Source organism: Dromaius novaehollandiae, chromosome 19 (genome assembly GCF_036370855.1).
Source record: "Dromaius novaehollandiae isolate bDroNov1 chromosome 19, bDroNov1.hap1, whole genome shotgun sequence".
NCBI classification, from domain to species: domain Eukaryota; kingdom Metazoa; phylum Chordata; class Aves; order Casuariiformes; family Dromaiidae; genus Dromaius; species Dromaius novaehollandiae.
In genome coordinates, this window is record NC_088116.1 from 10870286 (window position 1) to 10888191 (window position 17906).

Genomic DNA, 17906 nt, shown 5'->3' on the forward strand with positions numbered 1-17906 from the left:
TTAGCCCAGCCCAGAGTGTTCAACAACAAGAGGCTGGCTTCAGGTCTCTCCCTGGGTCGGGTTTAGCCCTATGGACATCAGGAGAAAGGCTCATAGCTGACAGTAGAGGAGAAGTGTTTCAGTTCCTCGGTCTGGAGATGGACACAGTACCTGCCTGCCTTTGTAAAGGATACTGGACCTCTTGCATAAAATTTGTTTTGCAAATGCACCCTGCTATTTCCCAGCCCAGCGTGCTCCCCACAGCCACTGAGCTACCTTTGCTTCACAGGCACAGCTCCACAGAGCGTTGACCTGAATCTCATGTTTCTCTAAAATGCCATGGATGCATGCAGTGCTATATAAATATCTGTAACGATAAAACCGTACAAGAGAAATCTATTGCATAACTATGACGAGGGAAAGCAGGGGAGATAGCTGTTTAGCCAAGAAAAGGTAGCGCTACAGCCAATCTGGCAGACGGAAATAGAAATGAGAACACAAGGGCGAAAGCACCCAACGTTGGACTCCCAGTGACATTCTGGTATTTGTGCTCTGCCAAAGGTCAGGTGAGATAATCATAAAGCTCCCTTCTGGCCAGAATCAGGTGGAGCATAGCCCCGTCCACAAATCTGTGCCTTAAAACTACATACACCTCAGCAATTTATATATGCGTCTAGTATCCACCTGCCTTTTGGCTGACAGCTGGTTTAGCAATATATGGTGTAACATTAAAATGTGCTTCTCCATTTGAATATACTTTTAGGTACGCCTCAGTGTCACCTGGTTGACTTGCAGATGTTGCTTTAGTATGCAGTGGAGTGTGTGGAAAAAGAAGCTGGTCCCTGATGTTAATGATGAAGCTGGTGACACTGTATCAGTTAATGCTGTGGGATGGTCTGGCTCTCTGAGATGGGCTGTTGTCTCTGGCATACAGGTTTATGCTGGTGCAGCTCAGCTAAATTAAACGGAATTGCTCCACTGGCTTTTCATTGACTTGAATCAATTATACCAGCATGAAAGAGGTGTAAAGGAGTGAAAATCAAGTTCACTTAAAGAAAAAAATGCACTAGATATTTCTTTAGGACATGAACTGTTCATAATCCAATGGATATCTTTTATCCTGTGTATTGATCTTTTGCTGGTGCAAATTAACTTGGAGTTAATTTCTGAATTGCCTGACCTCAGGCAGTTTTGCTATTGCAATAGAAAAGGTCATAATTCAATTAATAAAACCATAGTGGTCAAACTATTTGATCTGTCTATTAGCCCCCTCAGACTTTTCTTACACGAATGTCAATGCAGGCAGCAGCCAGTATGAAAAGACAGAGGACTTGCCGGAGGAAAGGGGTGCAATGTCCCTTTGGGGTGACCAAACGCACCTTTCTTGGCAGCGTACCGAAAGCAGTTGGTGGTAAACCAGCACGGTGATTCTCTCTCTCTCCTGGTTTTTGAGAACAAAGGGAGGAAGATCGGGAGTCTGGGTGACAGCACTCAACCTCTGAGTGGCAGGAACCGCGGGAGATTGGCAGGGAAGCAAACAGCGACGGGAGGGCTCAGAAGACGGAGCTGAAATGGCAATCTGCAGCGAGCAAAGGCTTCGCGGAGCCGGGTCCTGTGATTCTATGCAGAGCACAATCACAGCCTACCAGATTTGCAGACCGCGCTGTGAAAATAAAGATGTCTCATGAGGCACCTTCATCTTGTAATGAGTTTCCAAACCAGCCCAATTTCCCCAGGAATTTGGGGCAGACAAAGAAGACGTCCACCCCACAAGAAGAATCAATAAAGATGAGGTTTTTGCTAGAAATTTAAAGAGAGAAGCATGCCTCTTCTTCCAGCTGTCAGGGCTGATATTATTTTATGTAGTAGCAGCTTGTACACTGCAGCTCTTTACAATGGTGGTGGGGAAGCTGGAATGTTGTTATATCAGACTATCAAGTTGTTATGTTGGATTACATATAATGCTATCACAAATGACAGGATGCTTGCTTCCCATCAAAAATTTAAAGAGCAATAGACCTCTTTTCAGCTGTCATTGCTGATAACATTTTATGCACAAGTTTATTCAAGCTCAAATAGAGATGCAGCCTGTCAATAAAGAAGCCCTAGCAGATTAGGCATCAAGTATATTAAAGCTAACGGTACTAATGTGAATACACAGCCTAATCTGACATTTTAAAACTGTGACAAAACCCTCTAAGTTCTCGCCAAGCATCTCACCAAGGCGCATTCTCTGCTGGGTTTTATGGAGTGGAAACCAGACTGTGTGTGTAAGAAATGAAACAAGCTGAAACCTAGAGAAAGGTCGACACAGCCTTGCTCCCCGGGAAACAGAGTGGATGCCTTCCTTTCTTCCTGCTCTTATCTTCTTTGCTCTGCTCTGCTCTTCTCCTCCAGGAAAGTGGGTAGGGCAACAAATAATGGCCCTAAATTACAGCAGAGGTGACACAGATTAAACATTAGGAAAAGCACTCCACGGGCAGGAAGAGTTCAGCACTGGCAGAGATTGCTGGGGAGGGCGTAACACCTCCGTCATTATCGCTCTTTAAGAACAGGTTAGGAAAACATCGGCCAGGAACGACTAGGGATAGTTGGTTTTGCTTTGGGGACCCAGCCCTGTGTTCTGCAATTCACTTTCTTGCTTTCAACAACAGGTATTGCTTTCTATTTCCAGCAGAAAAGGTAGATGAGTGCTTGTATACTGGTATTTCTGCCATTCACTTCCTTGCTTTCAACAACAGGTATTGCTTTCTACTTCCAGCTGAAAGGGTAGATGAGTGCTTGTATATCGGTAAACTGTGTTGGCCAAAAACAGTTTATTAAAAACAATGATTTATGGTTTAAATTCTCCTTTTGCCCCTTCCTACTCTCATAAGAGGCATTGGTGGCTCTTGCTACTCTTTTGAGGGATGCAAAGTCAGGAGAGACGTCCTGGGAAAGTGCAATACCCAAAAGTTTGGATCTGGCCTCTGTATTTGGCAGATACTCAGATAGACAACCTTGCTGTCAAGACAGGCAGTCTATTACCAGGAGCCTGGACGTTGCTGACCCTAACAGGGACTCTGTTTGGATAGTGGCTTCTTAACGCCACGCTGGGCGATAAAACACAACCCTCCACAGTTTTGATAGTTTCATCTAGTTAATTTGCTTGAAACCCAGCTCCACCTGCAATGCCTTCCCAAGGGAGGCAAGCGGAAGATGACCGTCTCTGGAGGAGCTCGAGCCTTGCTGGTGTATGGCGAGGAGGTCCCCTGATTCACGGGGAAATGTGCAGTGCGAGTATGTGAAAACGGTAGTCGGCTGGCAGGGTGAATGCCTCAAAACAAACACTGGCATGAAAGCAAAGTCTGCATCTTGCCTGTGAGAGCTGCGCAGAATATTAATGGAGAGGAAGGTCAGTTAGAGACCGACGGGCTTCAAGTGGGGCTCCCACAAGCAGCACCATTCCTTTAATTGCAGCTAAGAGACACTCAGGAAGACGAGTGCTTGCTTCCTTGCATTGCAAATAGAAGGGCGATTACTTCCAAGCCGATATACACAAGTGAACATTGCTGTGATGGGCTACGTGCAGCATCGTCGAAAGGAACGGACTTTCGGAGGCGGACACCTGATCCGCACAAGCGGATGATCACTGCAAGCAGGGCTCGCCAAAGTTGTGTCCCCCCGCATCAAACAGAGGGGAAAAAAAATGCTTGACAATATTAACCAGACAACATAATCCTCGCAAAGATTAAAGGCAGCTCAATGACAGTAACTGAAAGAAAAAAAATGTATCAGCCTGGGGACGTTGTGCTTGAGCAAGAAACAAGGACAAGAGAAGGGCTAAATCTTCGCTTTAAGGCTACCCGAGAGATCTAGGCACACGGAGTCTTTACGCCACCTTTAAAAATGAGCAAAAATGTTTGCTGTATCATTGTGTCCCATGAAACCAGCAGTGCCTTACACTGAAACCTGGAAGCCCGGCGAAGGGCCACGCGTCTCGTACCTGCTGCTGTTGCTTGTGCTGCCTCTAGACAACGCTTCCCAGCCACTTGGGCTGTTTCGGAGCTTGGGAATCGAGTCTGAAGGATAAGTCCCCAACATGCTCAGTCTTTGTATTTTAAATAATAACTATCGATATGAAGGAACTAGGTGTTTGGTTTCTGAAATGATTCTCTCCGTGTATTTCTCTGGTTATTCTGAGGCTGTATTCTAGGGGGAAAAATACTTTGAAAAATAATGACAATGTCTCGCAGAAAATAATGAGTTCCTTCCAGTTAGCTGCTGAATTGTTTACTGCCATAGCTGAATAATAACAGCACATCAAAGACGTTTGCTGTAATTAAAAGATTTGTGAACATAGGTTAACAAATTAGTGCATCATGATGTGTAATTGTCTAATTAGGACAAAAATGCTAGTTCCACCTAAAAGACTGACAAGGAAAAATTATAAGGAAGAAAAATAAGATAGACAACAGCATTGATACTACTGAACATTGGCAAAGACGTTATCTGTGATTTTATATTGTATCAATAAGTCCCCAGGGTACCAGCATTTTTGAGGATTATTATGCTGACAAATTAGTTCTGCTGTACATACCATATGAGCTCGTTGAGGAGTCCCCTGAAAAGAGATCTAAATTTGTCATGAAATGTTTTAAATCGTTTTTCATTCCTTTATAGCCCAGAAGACATGAAAGCAGCAGACAACATTGCTGCGCACACAGAAAGCAGGTATAACATCAAGAGAAGCACTACAGCCCCAATTTCACAGGCAGGGAATTGAGGCAGAATGGGAGAAATCCTGATGTTAGGTCAAAGCTGAAGGCAAGAAGAGTTTAGTGGGCTGAGAATTTCAGTCTGAGAGACGAGGGCCAGTGTTTCCCTACACCGAGCGGTGGATGGCAGAGAGAGTTTGGCTCCGAGTCAAGCGCCAGATGAAACTCCCATGGTTTCAAGCGAGTTCCTGGTATAGATGCTGAGCTCTCTGGAAAACCCAGCTCTCCCACTGGCACGGGGTACTGCTGGGTGCCGAACTCCTCTAAGGATCTGGCATAACGCCAGCTGAGCTTCTGGAAATCAGCTCTCCATGCAGGGGGCTGACTATCTGAGAGCAAAGTCCTGAGTTTCTCTGACTTTCTCTACTCTCCCCTCAATACACTTTGCTGATGGCCAGTTAGGGAACTGGTGGTCGAGCACCGAACCGGAGCCAGATGCTGAGTGCTCCTGTCCAGAGGGGTCACCTAAATGACAGAAAGGATCCCCGCACCGCCTCTGGCGCAGAGTTCAGAGCTCTAAAGCCTAGTGTAGCCCCAGGGGATGCTCACACAGAAGCACCAGAGTTCACACCTCCATTGGGCTTCTCAGCCCAGATGGACACATGCAGGACTCCAAACCACAGAGCATGCAAGGAAATGTGTGCTTTCATCTGAGAGCAAACACTTGGTAGTGACTTGATAAAATGCTTGAGAGGCCAAATAAAAAAAAAAGAAAAAAAGAAACTTGAGTGGTAGCTGCCCCAAGTGGACCTCAGAAGCAACTCGAATAACACTGGAAGGAAAAGAAGAGATGCACATGGTTAGAAAAGCAACTGTCATTTATTATGTTTATTCACAGTAGCGACACTGCAAGCCTACTCTCTGTCTCCAGTAAAGAACAGGCGGCCAACTTTTGCATGAGTTAGTAGCAGGGTATGAACGTGCCGTCTTCGGCATCACACCTCGTCCACCTAACGCACCAGAGGAACTCGCCGGCTCATCGGTGTAGCGGACTGCTCTCCGTTACTTTGACAGCCGCTGGAGAGAGAAACATGACAAACGCTCAGCCAGCGACTGGCCTTGAGTGAGGGAGCAGAACGCTTCACCTCCTCGAGGTTTAGCTGTGCAACTCGGAAATCACAGCACAACATAAACCCCTGTGAAACTTTTCTTCAAACAAGGCTATTCCTGCTGTTTTCTTCCAAGCCTTTCTCTGCTCCAGGCTCTTTAAAGGAGCCAGGCCACCCCAGCGCCCTGCTGCAGGTCGGGGTTAAAAAGCCCCACCTGTGAGCATGGGAGAGCTGAAAAGCAGGGTCTCCCCAGAGGGTCCTGCTGCTCTAAGCATCTGTCCAAGCAGCAAAGATCCTTTGTGTGTGCTCTTCAAGGTAAGCTGGTGTTTAAGTTAATGATGTTTAGAAAACACACATGTTAATAACCAAAGTGTGGCATTTATCTCTGTTTTTATATATATGTGTGTAGAAGCTGTAGTATGTTTTGTTATACTTTGGAAAAAAAACTATTCTAAAGAGTTGGTAAGATGTTTTCCTCAAAGCTATCGTGAATTGAAAAGCACACCTTTCTCAGAGAACAAGGCTGTTTTTGTGAATTCCCTCTTTCTACCAGTAAAGCTCAAATGAGACAAGAAGGGAGGAATATGCAAATTTTCCAGAAGCCATACAGCTTTGTGTTGTATAAATAGGGCTTTTTGGTTTCCTCTTGATTTGGGAAATAGTTGTTAATCATTGCCTAATTTTAAATAGGCTATATTCATAGGACACGATTCTGCAGGAAAGAAAAACACAGCAACTGAACTTTGAGAAATGGTTTTGGGCAGCAACTGAAACCACAGCAATAAACACAAACACACGAGTGTTTACAAGATCAGAGCCTTAAACTGATGAGCAGGAAAGAAATTAGAATTCTAATTATCTGGCTAAACTCAGATCTGGTGCATGAAGAAAAGCCACTAAGCCAATGGGATTTTTCTAGTGGTCAGCCTTATGTATTGAACCTGGGGTCTTCTGCACTGAAGCTTAAATCTCCCTGTTGCCTGAGCAGAAGGAATTACAGGATGTCCTGTCCAATGTGGAGAGCTAGTATCCTATGTGAACCAAGCCAAACACTCTAATAAACAAGAAAATGTGTGAAGTAAATGTGCAAGAAGAAAAACCTTTTCATATTGTGGTTGATTTTTTTTTGGACATATGCTACCAATTAAAGGTGATTGGTCCCACTTTTTTTTCCAATTGGCAGAGCTTTTATAGTGTTTCAAGAAAATTCTCAGTAAAACAAATTGGCAAAAAGAGTATATGTATTAATGCGAACCAATTTCCTGTGAGTTCAGAGACTGCTTAAACAAAAATATACATGATTGACAGAATATGGTTAAAATAAGCCTCTGTAAGCATTCCCAACCTAAGAAGGAGTTCTACTGTGTAACAAGCCTTTAATAAATTGGAGATGCTGAAGATGTGTAAACAACACAAAGCCCTCCAGTTTGTATCATTATGTGATTTAAATGACCTTTACTATTATGCTTTATAAGTGGTTTATATGACCTTTACTGTTATACCTTATAAGTGACAGGATCCCACAATCTTTACGCAGACTTCCAAATACCAAAGTAGATTTTTTTTGAAACAATAGACCAATTATAACAAATAGTATGAAGATGCTAACTTTTTTTTTCCCAAGTCTTATGAAAATAAGGGGAGTGTAAAGGAGAGAGACAGTTTTATAAGCTCACTCCTTACAGGTATCGCAAAACCCCCATGGAAAAGAAATACTGGAAATCAGATTTCATTAGTTCTGCTGCTCAGGCTGCTGGGTTTTATATATAGGTCAAAACCCTTCCTAATCTAGAAGGAGATTCTTAAATGTTTCCACCCCTCCTTCATTTCAGCCTAAAGAAAAGGGTTCTCTGACCAAGGCTCTTCCTAATTCAGGGGAAACTAGGCACTGAAATCCCTGCCTCAGATGTGTGACCTGGTTTCCAGAGGGTTTGCGAGCCCATATGTTTTGATGGGTGCTTAGTACTTTCGGTGCCTTTCAATTTCTAAATATGGACTTGGGAGCCTAATTTTAACTGCGTACTTTTGGAAAATGTTGGCACTAGTTTAAAGAGACTGTCTAGCCCAGCACGCCTTGCTGCAGCAGATTGCGCCGGATGATTTATATATTCCTGGTGCTCGCAGTCTCTGATGCCTTTTCAGTGTCTTACAGCTGTTGCATTTATGCAGCACTCTTTATCTTGACCTTAGCCCTTGGATTTCTCAGCTATTCTACTCTCTTAACATCTGGGCCTGAAAGGTCACTAATTTACCTTATGTTTCCCTGCTGTGGGTGCCATTGGGTTGAGTAGGTACATTTTGAAAAATAACACTCTGTTGGTGGGCTGCCTTTGCGAAGGTCTCTCTCCCCTTGGCGTCACCGTGTTACTTTCTCCCGCCGCAGCAGCTCAAAGTCATCAAACATCTGCCCTCGAGAGCCTTGGAGTGTACTTGTAGGATCCTTCTGTGTTAAAGCAGCACACCAGGTATCCAGTGTGTCGGTATTAAATTGCTTTTGCAGCTAGCCTGGAGAATAGCGAGAGGGAGCTTTATTTGTACTAACACCCTTTTAATGCATCTCAGAAGACCATAATAAACATCTCCCGGACTGTAAAAAGAAAATATATATCTAGAGGCTGTGGTAAATTATGAAATACTGGCATACCTAATAAAAATTCTATCTCAATCGTTTAACATTTAGTGAAATGTTAGATGATGTGAAACCAGACCTGGCTTCATTTCAAGCCCAGGTCACTAATGTCACTTGGGGAAATTATGAGAACTTCCATTAACTTTGTATTGGCAGATCTCCCAATCTATTTCACATCTATACATTTTTAGCACCACTGTGAGCAATACAAAGTGTCATTTCTCACGTCTGAGAGCCAGCCAGCGCTGTAGAACTCCTTTGCATACAGGAGACTACTTCAGAAATTAGCAGGTCAGATCTTTTATTGATTTTAATAAGGAGCTGTTTGTGGCAAATTTCTTGATTATGGAAACTGATGACTGCTTTGGGCTTCCTGTCAAAGCCAGCACAGCAGGACAGAGCTTTAAAGCGTGGGAAGAGAGCGGGAGAATATTAAATCAAATGGGCTTTAGACATCCAGGACCAAACTCAGGCTTGGCGTCGAAGTTGCTGAGACTCCGGTTCACCATGCTAGCCCTGAATTTTGAGCCACAGACCGAACCGAGACAGCTAAAATGTTTAGGAAGGATATGATTTGCAGAATTTTTAAACTGTTATCTTAAGATGGTCTCCTTTCCCATAAAAGCCCTTTCCCTCCTGCCCATTCCTCTTCCCGAACTCAGACAGACAACTTGTTTTGGAACTTGAAACAGATTGTCTGGAAAAGACTTTCCATTAGAGCCTGAGAATTGGAGCATACTTTAAAGTGGCTGGTAGTATTCTCAGAAAAGAGGTATTTGGCAAGTCTTTAATGTCATGCTTGCCTGGAACTGCTCTCCTCTTTAATTAACTCAGTAAAAATCCTCTGGTTACTTCATTTTATTTGCTTAAACCACTACAGGAAAAAAATAAATGCATACAAAAAGAATTAATAAATCCAGAGAAATGTACTGTTTACTGTGAAGCAGGAGAGTGTCAAGTTCCCTGTACGTAATTCAAGCCCCCAGCAGCAAAGACATTTGTGAAAGTCCCTTGTTTTGATACAAACGTAAAGGTGGAGCATCACCCCAGAGTGAAACAGGCTGTGGGTTTTTCGCTCATCTTCTCAAGGAAGCCTTGAGGTGGGTATTAATAATTTAAGTTCAAAGCAGTGTCCAGGATTTCTCAGGCTCTATGTGCATCCAGTCTCCTGGGACGTGTATACCGCAGAGCCTGACCTGTGACTGCCGCGGGGGAGTACAAGTCCCTCGAGCCCAAGGTGGGAAGCCACAGCTGCACTTTTAACTCTGCAGGCCCCGGTCCCTGCTACACCTTGCCAGAATGGTTACTGCTAGGCCCAAGATGATGGCAATGACCATTTCATTACAAGGAGGTTGTCAGCCTTAAGTCGCAATAAGCAAGTGATTTGTGATGCTATCCATCATATTTAAATGTGATTGAGTGGTTGCACTGATTGATGCCAAAGCCGCATTTTGGGAAACCTCCTGGTTGTGGCAGTTCCTTGGTGGCAGCGGAGCTGAGGGGCGGTGGTGGGTTGCACCCGCTGCTCGGCTCAGGAGGCCCGTAACGCAGGAAGAGGGAGATATTTCCTTAGATCACCAAACCGCTGGTCTGGCATTTAGCTTTAAGTAGCTTCTATTTCCCTCAGCATCTGACCTTTCCCTTTCTCGTACGGCTATTGCTCTCCTCTGCCAGCAAAAAAGCAACAAGCAGCCATTATCAGGCTCATCTCGCCAGTCCGGGCCATTAGCGTTAATCACAGCCTCTCCTGCAGCCCTCCTCTCTCCCGCTCCACCTCCCCTGCGTCTTCTCCCCGGCGTTGAATGGTCGGCACATGGCAGGAGCAAGCACGCAGCAAAGCAAGCAATGATACAGCGCTAACGTGATAAAAGGCCAGTCGTTCCCAGCTGCCAGCGCGAGCGCGCTCCGCTCCGGCAGGATGCAAAAGAGCCGGGATTCAAGCGGGAGGCCTGGCGCTGTGGACCATCTTCCCGTGATTTCCCTCGGGATCGAGGTGCCAACTGCAGCGAGACGCGCTGGCGGCGGCACGTTAGCGCTGCCACGAGCATCCGTCTCGCGGAGCGTTCCTAGCGCTGGCCATTCCTCCGGGAGAGGCTGCCCCGGCCGGGCAGCGCGCGCGCCCGGAAACCAAGGCAGGGCCGTGACGGAGGGGACTTAGTGGTGCGTGAACAGTTCACTTAAAAATGCGAAAAGGAGAGGGAAGAGAGATGAGGGGGAGGCGAGGGGAAGACAAAAGGCACTAAACTGAAGGTAGCAGATAAGGCTGGTGATAAGACAGGGAAGGAAGTGGAAGCTAAGTATAGAAAGGCATGCGCTGGGAATGTAAATGGAGGGCTGGACCGGCCAGAAAACCGACCGGGCTTTATCTGGGGAATGATAAAAAGGAGAGAAAAACAAAAGTCCAAAGATGAGCGTGTGTTACGGAAAAATAGGGAGAGGAGGAAGCGCTCTGAAGTACCGTCCCCACCCTCAGCGATGCAAACTGTCCCTGCTGTCTCGACAAGGGGGACCGGCCTCGTGGCCGAGGAGAGGAGCAAAGATGGGGAGGTTGCAACAGGGCTGGAAAAATGGCAAAGGAGAATGGGCGTGAGAGCAGCAGTGGGGACCAGCGCTGCTGGGAACGGAAGGCAATTTGGTCTGGTAACTGCGCTTGCTCAAGCTTGACTGTTAGAGAAAGAAGAGGAAAAATACCTTCCTGTTATAAAAATTCATATGTACGTAAATCACACAGAAAACTTTGTGGAGCGTGGTTCAGTGTGTCTGGGCTTGGCTTCCAGCTCTGCTGCAGGTTTTCTCTTAGGCTTGGGGTCATTTACCCCTCTCTGAAGCAGCATCACCTGTGGTTTAATCACACCTTTCACCTCTCTTGCCCTTGGGCATGGTGATGTCTTAGGGGTATAATGTCACATCAGCAGGTAACGTGCAAATAAACCCTCCGTATTGGCAGGGTCAGGAACGTGAGTTACGATTGTGGACACTGGTGGTGTGGCTATAGGTACGTCTGGACCCAGCCTGGTGAGGCTGTGATGGCTTTTGTACTTTTAGATGTTATTCTGTCATCGTATAAAGTGTCACATACATGAAGCTTTCTTGGGAATGAGGTAATGGACTTGTGCGGGAGGTAATGAAGGTCATTATAAGCGAGCAGTAAGAATAATGCCTATCACGGCGAGACTTCTCACCAGGAGCGCTCAGACTTCATCACTTTCCAGTCTAAATAAGACACATACTTCTCTGACCTTGTCTTCTCCAATGTAAACGCAGAGCAGGATGTACTTAGAATTAAGATAAATAAGGCCTTACCAAAATAAAACATTAGTCTGCAGAAACAAATCTCCTCTGAGGAAGAGGGTGAGCAGAAACAAACTGGTGTTCATCTACTAGAAGAATCTTAAATGCTACAGAGATCAGGGCATATAATACCTGGTGTGGAGTACGTGAGCAATAAACTCATCTTGAGGTGGAAGATGGAACTGCAAAATCTTGTGAGTTTTACTAAGACAGATAAAAACACGGTATTTAAAGATAAAGTTATGGAAGAAATAATATTTAATTTATCTCTTACCACAACTTTATTTTTTAAAGGCACTGTGGGTGATTATTCTGTAGATGTACAGTAGATAAGAGCAGCTAATCTTTGGTGGAATAGATATAAAACTAAAACATACTGGAAAAATGATTAGAAGTGTGCACCCAAAGTGGAAGAGAGAGACGGCGGTCACTCAATCCATGCTAATATTCCTGGTTCAGCTTCTCGGGGCTACACCCCTTCTGTGCCTGGTGGCAGGGCACTGGGTGGTCAGGCGAGAAGATGTTTCTGTTTCTCCTGTCAGCGAAGACAGTAGAAGAGGGAGGTAAATGTGCTTCTCCGAGTTGTCCTTTGCAGCGTGGCCTCAGGGCAGTGCATCCCAGCTCGGTGCAGGGCAGAGCTGGGGGATGGATCATGGATCGTGGCTGAGCCCGGTGGTTTGAAGGCAACGTCTTGGCAAGAGAGCAGGGAGCCAGCTAAGACCTGGGAGGGGGAAAGCAAGAGGAAGTGATTCGTACTACAAATAACAATGTGGAAAGGGGTGGAGGAGCCCTGTCAAAATGTAAATGCGAAATTTGCATAATCGGGCAGGCAGGATTAAACGAAGCACAGAGAAGGATTACACGGAGGGACAGAGAAGGGAAGTGAGAGCAGCACAGAGAGAAAACACTGCAGATAGATATAACAATCCGAGATAAGCAAGAGCAGAAGAAGTTGGAGCGCTCCAAGGCAGCAAAGGGAGGCTGAGCCGCGAGGAGCAGTGGTGTGTGTTACTAATCCAGGGTGTATCTCAGCTAGCTGGGAAGTGTGCAAATGAATTTTAAAAGGAGCTTGAAATCAAAGGGGAGTGTCAGCTGGGCATCAAACACCCCCTTTAGTGGTGACCTTGAGAGCCCAAACCACCGCTACCTAACAACCAAGCACAGCGCTTCCAAACAGTTCCTTCAAATCTCATCCATAATTAATTTTGCCTTTGAATGGGTCATCCTCCATCGGGATATTTGTCAGCTGTCAAAATCACCCGCGTGGTGACCTCCGACAGCCTTCCGGCTCTGTCTCCTGCCCCAGGGCGCGGCATGGCAGGAGCGGCTGCCGACAGTCTCGGCTCGGCTTCCCCGGGAGCTGTGCTCCCCGTGGCCCTCTGGGCCCCATCGCCAGCAGGTCCCAGGTGCTTCCACCGCTGAGCATTGACTGGCCTTGTGGGTCCCTCTCCCCTTGGTGCCCAAATTCCTCCTGGGGTCATGCCGGGCCCTGCAGCCCTGTGCCCCGGCCAGCAAGAGCAGCTCACAGCTCCCGTGGACTTTCCTCCCTTTGGCTCATATGTCCAAGCAGAAGATGGCTGTAGCAAAGCCAAGTTAGGAGCTGCATTTTCCACAAAGCCATATATCGAGGCAAAACTGTAATACTCCTTTTTAAGACTTATTTTGTGCTAATGCCTAAGGGCAGGAATTGCACTGTACTTGCTACTGTGCAAATGTAAAACATCAAGAGCATTCACTGCCCCAGAAAGCTTGTGTCTGACGAGAAAGAAAGAGCAGGAGTGAGCACAGGCAGGGGAGCATAAAGAACAAGATGTGATGGAGCTGGGATACGGCAAGCCCACGGAGGTATCTATCCTTTCACTGCAAGTCGTGTCTCTACTAGACTCTGGAAGCAGTGGAGAGAGTCAAATGGTGCTTTATTTTCATGATGTAGAAGATGAATCTTATTTTCCTTATTGACAGAACAGAAGTTTTCCAAGTCACCCTCAGCTCAGAGAAATAGGAGAGCAAGGAAAGATTTTGATAGATTCAGGTGTTCAGAGAGATCTGTTTGCTCACGTGTTGTGTCTTTGCTTGGTAGCTCTTCAAAGACAGCAGAGGAGAGACTGCTTTTTTTTTTTAAAAAAAAAAAAAACCTTAGAAATGCGAGTCTCCAATCTAGATGTGTTATGGCAATCTTGCCTGTGAGTAAACCCTCAGTGAGTGAAACCCTCCAGGTGGGACATGGGGACAGCTTGCCACTGGGAGCTAGGGTTACTTTGACTCACTTAGCGTCATCTCTGTGGTTACACTTCAGCTGGTCAATGCTTCACCCAGGTGATTAGTTCCTAGCGTCTGACCTTGTCTTATAATCTGGGGTTCCTGTCCCAGATTTTTCCCTGAGCTCTAGAAATTCAGCCAGACCACCCAGGTGTTAGTCTTTCAACAGGGTATCTCAGGAAATGCACAGATGCACAGTGCATTTCATGGGAGAAGCTGGGTGAAAGTTTAATACAGGTAAATGTAAGTTCAGCCACAGAAGTGGAGTTAAGTGTTAACAAAAAAACCCCAGCAATGCAAAGCTTTACACACTCAGATTGTAAATCTCTTCCCATTGCAGTTACTCAACTCTCCTATTTTATGTAGTGTCGCATTTGACTTATTTTCCAACTATTGTAGAAAGTTTCAGACACAGCAGGAACTGAACTTCTAATAAAATGGTTATAATAAGAAAAACAGGCCTTCCACAACTGTTATTGAGAAGCAGAGCATGAGGGGAGAAGAGGGGAGGAAAAAACACCCTGTCCAGCTTAAGTATTCTTTATAGATCTTTTTTTTTTTTTTTTTTTTTTCCCCCTCCTTATTCCTTTTCTTTTTTTCTGCAGGGAGGCAGTATTGGCTATTAAGTAAAGCAACTGGAAAGCTTGAAAAGCAACTGGAAAGCTTGAGATTGCAGTTCTACAAATCTGAAAGAGCATGTATTCCTGTATTTTATGTCATTTTACTACTCTTAGTTCCTCTAGGAACATCATCTTCCTAGATTTTGAAAATACTGTCTTCCGTCACAGTTTAATTAATCTCGCACTCTCAGGGGCTATAATTTTGACTGTCTAAAATGTACGATACTGTTCTTGGAAATAATTTTAGGGCTCACTATATTATCGCTGTCTCCTGATTTCACATCATCATTGTTTATTACATAAATAAAAGTCCTGTCTTGGCTTGCCCTAAATTCTGGTTACTTCAAGACTGGTCATTTTCTCTGGAATTTTATTGATTTATCTCCATTGCTATAGCACCCCTAAACTCTCGAGAAGGTCAGCTCAGTGCCCAGGAGCATCCAACTCTTTAGAGGAACAAAATTCCTCTACTGAACCATTTTGGGAGTGTTGTAGGCTATCGTGGCAACCCCAGTCATTCCAGTGCATTTGACATACGGGGAAAATGGGGGGGTCTGCTATGTTGTGCAAGGCAGTCCTAATAATGAAGTTCCTTTCATTTTGCTGCAAGAAAAAAAATGGGCAGAAGAATCTTTCCTACTATGGGAAAAAAACGATAACTTAGTCTAGATGAGCTACCAAAAATGGAGCCTCACTTACACCTTATTGTTGGAGAAACAGTCCCAGAAAAACAGTGCTTTCTACATGGAAAGCAATGTCTGAAGTAGTTCTGAAAGCGCTTCCTGGCAAAATGCAACATCTGACACTCTGTCTGTGAAGGTCTGAATAAAGAAAATGGAAAAAATACAGAATAATCCATGCTTAATATAGATCTTCAGTATCTTTTGCAGCTCCATGCTGTAGACTGAGATGCATGTGGTGCCTAAACAGCTCTTCACTCTTATTTGTATGATGATCACAGTGTATCCTCCCCAAATTTGCACCTTACACTATGAATACAGAATTAATTTTCTGAGCCTCAACATAAGTAAATTAACTTCATATCAATTTTAAAAATCAGTCTTTTAAAAAAAGGAGACAGAATCTTAATAATGAGAGAGAGATTTCATACCCTCAAAACTGCGGAGTCCAAATTTTCCCCAAATCAAGCAAATAGCCAGCAGCATTACAAGACCAATTGGTGAAAACCATGTTAAATAACTTGCTGTGAAAGGATGTTATTTGTATCCTATATACTCTTAAAACATTTTTTTCAAATCCATGAAGGCTAATGTCTTTTTTTTGTTATTTTTTTACAAGCTGAGATTACTAAATAGCCACTTGTCTTCAGCTGCAGAGACTCTAGAGATGCTTTCAGACACCAGAGATGGAGGTAAGAGTAGAACTTACTTATTCTCTTAAAAAAAAAAAAACAAAAAAAAACAAAAAAACCCCCAAGAACTCATTGAAACATGATGTTTCTTTTTCAGTGCTGGAATGACCTAAATTAAGCTGTTTAACAACAGCATCGAATCTTTACAATTACAATAGACTAGCAAAGAGACTGGATAAAAACTCCTGTTGCTCTGGAGGTCACTGCGATACAAGAAAGGTGTTCACCAGTCGCGACCCTGCGTCCTCAGCCACTTCGTGTGCTGTGATTCTTCCCGGGCCGATCACTGCAGGGAGGGGATTCGACCTGCTGCATTCAAATGGCCCAGTCCTGCCAGTGACTATTCGTATGCTTAATGGGAGTAAAGTTAAACAGACGCATGTTTGCTTTTTACCATGATTTAGTTTTTACATGGTGGGTACCACATACCATGCAGCATATAACAGCTTCCTTGCTGTAATATCGGGAGGAGGAGGTTCGCCTTCCCCCTCCAGTTACGGCTGTGTGTACAAGCTATACTGGAGGAGAATAACAAATGCTGCTGAGCCCATTGCGAGGCAACATATAGCAGAGCTGCGATGCCTCCCCTTGTGTGCTGCAATTTATGCCAGGGGCTAAGGGCGAGACAGAGCCCACCAGGGTGGGCGAGGAGTCCAAGCTTGCAGAAATGCTCTCCCCGAGCAGAGGATGCTCCCGAAGGGTCTGGCGGCTCCCTGTCTCCGAGCGGCTCGTAGCCAGGCGTGCGGCAAAGCCCATGCAAGCAGCCCTGCCCAGCTGCTCTGTGTTAAACCTAAGGCCTGAGGACAGTTGCGCCCTCTCTCCTCTGAGCGGTACCCATGAACGTTGCATCCACTAGAAATACCGAGCCGTGCAATGATCATATTGCATGCTCCGGCTAGCTGTGCTTCCCTTTATGTTCATGCACTAATAATAAAGAAGGAAATAAATTGGGCTTTCTGCCAAAATCCTAGTATTTTTTTTTTTCAGCAATGTGATAAATACGCTGGAACCTCTGAGCACATGAACTTGCTTAAAGATCAGAGGAGTTATCAAAGGCGCCCTGTATCCTATTTTTGTTGTTCTGATCTATTCAGCTGAAAGGAGGTCCCAGCACTCAGCTGCCAGAATACCATTAGTGCGACCAGAGTGAAAACAAAAGAAAGGACTTGGTGGGCGTTCTGGTAAGCTGATAAGATATCTAGGCTATATATGTTTAAGCATGGAAACAAACGCACATATTAAATACAAACATGGGAAGAAGAGAAGAGAAATCACTGAAATGTAAGTGTGTGAAATGCGAAAAGCAGAAAGGAAAATTGTAAAATCAATATAAAGGGAAATGAAAAGAGAATTGAGGATCAACTGAAAGCAAATAGAAAGCAAGAGGGAAGAAAAAAAACCCAACAGTCAACAAATTGGGATCTTGATGAGATAACACTGTCAGGCCAGCGAGTCATGCTCTGATTTTACAGTTGGCTGAAATAATAAAGCCCTATTAAGTTAAGATGTTCAGAAAAGGTATTTAATACTTGAAGTGTGTCTGGCCTTTCCCGGCTGCGGTCCGCTGTGTGGTCCCAGAGCGTGGCAGTGGGTGCAGTCCCAGCCGCCAGCAGGGCCACGGGGCCGGAGGGAGTAGGACGTGGTTCTCCAGCAGCCCTGCGAAAGGTGTGTGTCTAGATCCGGTCCGTGAGCCACCCAAACGTCCTAACTGTCTAAGGTGTGCTGTGAAAGACTGTTCCATCCTTTGAGGCTGCTCGGTCTGGTCTGAAAGCAGCATGTCGTGTGCTATCCCCCACGCTGGGCAGGGGGCTGTTCTTGGAAAGCCTCATCGGCTCGTTGCTCCCCAAGGGTGTCCAATGGCATAGTTCCCTCACGATAGAGGAATGGTTCAAATTAAGGGCCAAAACATGGCCTTTTCCACGATCTGGTGTTTATTTGCTGGCTGTATCA

The 17906-nt window shown here is 45.1% G+C and overlaps 1 long non-coding RNA gene across 3 annotated transcripts in view; it reads left to right on the forward strand.

Moving 5' to 3' along the window:
- Nucleotides 1-17712, forward strand: part of LOC135330338 (uncharacterized) — a 29605-nt gene extending 11893 nt beyond the window's left edge. The window contains exons 3-5 of one of the 3 annotated variants that reach the window (XR_010392313.1): nucleotides 4642-6100; nucleotides 14570-15956; nucleotides 17051-17712. This is a non-coding gene — a long non-coding RNA (uncharacterized LOC135330338). Of the gene's footprint in view, nucleotides 1-4641; nucleotides 6327-14569; nucleotides 15957-17050 lie in introns of those variants that run through there. The other 2 variants (XR_010392315.1, XR_010392314.1) reach the window with 2 other exon arrangements.
- The last annotated feature ends 194 nt before the right edge of the window (nucleotides 17713-17906 follow it).